Consider the following 6,000-nt stretch of genomic DNA (forward strand, 5'->3'; position numbering starts at 1 on the left):
AGTTGGGAAATTGACAAATAGAGAGGGCATAACAATGCACATACATATCATGATGACTACTATGAGTTTTACTTAGGGCATTACGACAAAGAACATAGACCGCTATCCAACATGCATCTATGCCTAAAAAGTATTGTGCGTAATGTAAACAATACAAATATCCTTAGACAAAGCATTGATGTTTTATCCCTAGTGGCAACAGCACATCCATAACCTTAGAACTTTCTGTCACTGTCCCAGATTCAATGGAGGCATGAACCCACTATCGAGCATAAATACTCCCTCTTGGAGTCACAAGTATCAACTTGGCCAGAGCCTCTACTAGCAACGGAGGGCATGCAAGATCAGAAACAACACATATATGATAGACCAATAACCAACTTGACATAGTATTCCATATTAATCGGATCCCAACAAACACAACATGTAGCATTTGTTGCGGTCAGAAACCCACCGACGGGCAGCGACTGGCAACACCGTAGAGCCGGGAACAACTAGGGCTGCGGCTGGCCCCAGTCCCTCAGAGCGACGGCCCGCAAAGCCTTCTGGTCACACGTCCGATGCTGTCGCAAGGGCGTGCCACCTGACCTATACCTGGTCGGGAAGGTGTTGGATGATGCCTCGCTTAGTTTCCTGCAGGGCATACACGTAAACGTTAAATACGAGCCTCGATCGGCTCTCAGGTTGTCCTGTGAATCGGCTCAAAGAGCCGATCCACCCATGATTCGTACGAGGTGCACGAATATATGGTGGTCCTGCTTGATCAAGATAGAGTTAAAACGATCCACGACGATTTAGGGTTTTCACCGCATAATCGGATCATCCTACTCACGATTGGGCCTCGCGCTCGCGTACGGTGATCGTAAGCCGATCCTAGACAGGGCCTAAAAACCAACACGAGGTTGATCCCCGGAACATCCTGTCTAGGGCTAGCAAACTACACCCTACACGCCGCTGGATCCTCCAACCCTTTGTAAGGCCTAACTATTGCGGATGTTAAACTAATCCTTGAAGAACAAGGAGCAACCGTAACGGATCGGATCTACTAAACTATGATCAAGCGGGGTGCCGCCCCTACACCTGAGATAGGTGTAAGGGCGGCTAGATGTATAAGGATTGCACTACGACAGCATATGATACGAAGAACAATGCTAACCCTAACACATCTAAGATAACTACGTTGCTCGCCATCAAAAAGGCTTCAGCACGAGCAACGCATAAACAACGTGGGTAGGCTTGTGCTGCCTAGATCGCAAGATGCGATCTAGACAGCATGGTGCTTACCAGGAGAAACCCTCGAGACGAAGGAATTGGCGATGCGCCGAGATTTGTTTGTGTTGAACGTTGGTTGTTGTTTATTCCATAAACCCTAGATACATATTTATAGTCCAAGGGACTTTCTAATTCAGGCGTGTACCTAACCGTGCACGGGTAAAACTCTAACTCCTAACCGACACGTAATCTAATATGTTACATGATACAAGGGCAAACTAGCCCAAACGTTGCATACAAGGCCGATTCACGTATTTCTTCTGTATGTAATCTCCAAGCCCATCTTGATCGCGGCCCACCTCCTGATTTAGCCAAAATCTGGTGATAACACATGCCCCCTGGTTTTGGTAATGATAATTTCAAAACCACTCTGTTTTTTCCTCCGAGGGGTCATGTCGTGGCAGCAGCGAGAACCGTCGCAGTATTTTCCATCATGACAACTTGCCTTCCCAACTTCTCCGCACGATTTGACAGTTTTTTGGCACCACCTCCTCGAAAACTGTTCGAACATTAAATCCCCACTTCTTTTATTTAACCGCACCGAACAGTTCTCCTCCTCATCTTCCCCGCATTAGCACTCCAAAAGCCCTTCTGCGCACCATGTCTTCCTCTTCCTCCGCCTCATCGGGACTTTCCCTGGAGTCCTCTTCCTCCTACAAGCCGACGCCAGAACGGGACCCACAAGAGGTCCATGCGGCCAACACCCGCCGCGCCATAGAGGCCGGGGAGGAGCCCGACCATGACTTCTCCATCTGGTCCGAGGACGATCAGTCCTCGACGGATGGGGAGAGCGACCTCCGCTTCCTCGCCGACGGGGAATCGGAGGAGGAGAGCGATGACGATCGCTTCTCCTGGGATGACTTTACCACCTCCGAGGAGGTGAGGGAGGAGGAGGAGGAGGACGACGACGACGACAGCCCCTCCGACGAGCCGCCGGCCAAGCGCCACTGCCCCTGGCCGGGGAATCTCAGTGACTACGACAGCGACGATGACGACGACGACGAGGAGGATGAGGACAACGAAGGTCCTGCCGGCGGCCGCTACGGCGAGCGACGACGAGCCCGCCGGGAGTAGCGCCGACAGCGGCGACGAGGGTGACGACGAGGGCAGCGACGGCCCGTAGATAGGACCCTTAGCATAGGATCAGTAGTAGTAGACGGGGCAATGTATCCCCTTGGTACTCCCTTTTGAGAGCAATCAGCTCTTCTATGTAAGAAATCTCGTTTATCAATGAAGAAATTCCCCAATTTGATTTTGCCGATTTCCTTTATGCCAATTTAGCCGATTTCCCTTCATACCGATCCCGCCGATCGTCACTTAGCCAATGCTTAATGAGCCGATGACAACGCACCGGTCTCTCATGATCCATTCTTCATCCTTTTGACGTCGGAGTGATCGTGAACTTGCTCAACGCTCAAAAGCTGATGTTAACATCACTCCTTCACGATCTATCTTTCGCCTTTTCCGACCGATGACTTTGAGCTCTGGCGGACAACGAGGCAGATCAACGCCTTAACGAGAGCCCCAGAACCGCTGCTGAAACGACTTGATGCTGAAGCCGATACCTCTGGACATTCAGATATTCAATGATACTCTTCAAACCTGCCCAATCCTCTTAAAAAGGTTATGATGGAGGGCCATCCGATGAAATCTCAATCGGCTTCTTAAGAACAGAATATCTACGCAGTCAGTTGCCCCCCGAGCCTCCATCGAGGCGAGAACAGCAGTGGGCTGACCAAACGTGTCACCATCGGTTTCCAAGTCATGATGCAGCACCAGCCGATTTCACCAAAATCGGCTCCCTATAGCAAAGGGTCCTTCAGGACAAACTGCCCTCCGAGCCTCACTTAAGGCGAGAAAAGTGGTGAGTCAGCCCAATGTGCCGCCATTGGCCTCAGAGCTATCCGATTCCAACAAAATCGGCTTCCCAGAGCAGAGAACCTTCAAGGTGAGCTGCCCCCCGAGTCTTCTTCAGTCCACCTCTTCGTCTTGCTGGTCAGATCGGCTCCTTTCCTTTGGCGGATTTGATGCAACCCATCCTTAACCTGATCTGCATGTTCATGCTGCTCTTGGCATTGGTCAGGGTCATGATCCCTCAAACCTGCCCCAGCTGATACTGCGGACTCGAATACTCGCAAAAAGAATCTAGAGGTTCTTGAAGAGAGGATCTGAGCCATCAAACCACTCCATCGAGGAGTTCTTCCATTAGAGTCTCTCTTCGTGGCTCACTTCCTGCTCCATTGAACCCCTGCTTATAACAGTTGTATCCCTTGAGTCGATGGCCATGCATCGGCTTTCTATCCTTAAGTCGATGTCTGCGCATCGGCTGTGCTTAAATTTTTTTTTTTTTTAATTTTTTACGGCCGATTTATGTATCGGCCCCCATACTTCAATACCCATCATTAAAGGATATCTTGGGCTGCTGGGCATTGTAAGATGCTTCTACTGCATATCCTCGTGTTTATCCACCTAGGTGCCCCCCCGAGCCGATTCTTTCAAGGGACTTGATGGTATCGGCTCTTTAGGTATTCCCTGCTGAATCAAACGTTGAACCCAGGCAGAATGGATGGTGACGATAATTTTGGCCGATTGCTGGAATCGGCCTCCATGTTGCTTGTTTGATGAAGGTTGTGTAATGTCCTCCACAAATTTTTGGGGCCGATCACAAGGATCAGCCTCGCCACATTTGTCCATCGATGTTGCTCTTGTTACATGGTCAGTCCGGTGGATAAAACCAGCCTAACCCCGTTCTTTGTCACGTCGATGCGCTCGCGATCGTCCAAATTGATGCTCGAGAGTGGCTCTTGGCCTGATGTCTCCCAAACGTCCATGCCGGCTGTTGAAATCTCGGCTGAATCATCTGCGTGGACGACTTCTACTTCATCTCCATCCCACTGTATCGGGCATTGGTGCATCGTGGATGGAATGCAACGATTGGCGTGGATCCAATCTCTCCCTAGTAGGACAGCATAGGTGCTCTTGCTGTCGACAATAAAGAACGTCGTAGGGACGGTTTTCCTTCCTACGGTCAGATCCACATTCAGAACACCTTGTGCGTCAGATGCCTGGCCGTTGAAATCGCTCAGTGTAACATTGGTCTTGATCAGATCTGAGCTAGAGCGTCCCAACCGACGTAGCATGGAGTATGGCATAATGTTGACTGCCGCTCCGGTGTCCACCAACATCTTGTTGACAGGCTGCCCATTGATGTATCCTCGCAAGTACAGGGCCTTCAGATGCCTGTAACTCCTTTCTCGTGACTTCTCAAAGATGACCGGCCGTGGGCCGCAGTCCAGTTGTGCCACAGGTGCTTCATATAATCTTGGAGCGCTAAACTCTGTTGGAAGGATGAAGACCATGTTTGTGCCAGCCGATGTCTCATCATCGGCTTTCCTTTGCTTGGGGCGCCACTCTTTTCTTTGTGGCCGACCTTCTTCGTCCAGGGTTCGCTGAATTTTGGCGGCCGGATCAGAGCCGCGCCTTCCTCAACGTGTGCGTGTATAACCTTTCGGCTTCTTCTAACCCACGTAGACGTTGAACCCTTCGCTTCTGGGAACGGCTGAGCCCATCAGGGCACCATCTTGGCCGATGATACTTATCCTCTTCATCATCGTCCTCTAGTTCCTCGAGATCTTCCACCCGAGCGGACTCAGCATGCTTGTTCCGAGGCGGGAGAGGCCCTAGACGCTTGAACACAGACACGTTAGATACATCCTTCTTCTTCTGTTTGCATTCTGGGCAGTTTCCGATTGTTGGCAATCGGCTCATTCCTGAATCCCAGCAGTGTCTGAAGAAGGGGCAGTCCCAGTGCCTATCCACGTCGTCTTGCTCCCTCGACTTTTCCTTGGCGTGGCGCTCGTATCGCTCCTCGTCGTGATCATGCCGACGACGTCTCCTGTCGTCCCTAGCCAGACGATCTTCTTCATCATCGTCGTTGTATCGCCGGCGTTGGTCATACCGACTCACATGCTTGTTGAGGAGGTGATCAGAGAGAGGTCGCTGATATCTTATGTTCTTCACTTCTCCCTCTCGTGACGTAGCGCTTGCCGTCTTGGCGGAGCCGATCGCGTGGAGCGGCTTCCTCTCGTGTCTTTGCTATGAGAGCAGCTGCCCTCATCTCCGTCCTTACCGAGTGGTGCCCAGGTCCCACCATGTTGATATTGAACAAGTGTCCTGGTTGGCCATGGGAGCGGGTTCTGTGGAAAGAGCCGATGAGGTCGGCCTCGAGGACTGCCTTGATCTCGTCATGCTTTTTCTTGAGTTCGTCAGGCAGATCCTCGTACTTGACCGGAGCGCTTTCCGCCATCTCGGATGTAGATGGCGATGCGGTGGATGTCGACGATCGTCCCACCGGGCGTGCCAGAATGTGTTGCGGTCAGAAACCCACCGGCGGGCAGCGACTGGCAACACCGTAGAGCCGGGAACAACTAGGGCTGCGGCTGGCCCCAGTCCCTCAGAGCGACGGCCCGCAAAGCCTTCTGGTCACACGTCCGATGCTGTCGCAAGGGCGTGCCACCTGACCTATACCTGGTCAGGAAGGTGTTGGATGATTCCTCGCTTAGTTTCCTGCAGGGCATACACGTAAACGTTAAATACGAGCCTCGATCGGCTCTCGGGTTGTCTCGTGAATCGGCTCAAAGAGCCGATCCACCCATGATTCGTACGAGGTGCACGAATATATGGTGGTCCTGCTTGATCAAGATAGAGTTAAAACGATCTACGACGATT

The sequence above is a fragment of the Lolium rigidum genome, chromosome 2 (genome assembly GCF_022539505.1).
Source record: "Lolium rigidum isolate FL_2022 chromosome 2, APGP_CSIRO_Lrig_0.1, whole genome shotgun sequence".
NCBI lineage: Eukaryota > Viridiplantae > Streptophyta > Magnoliopsida > Poales > Poaceae > Lolium > Lolium rigidum.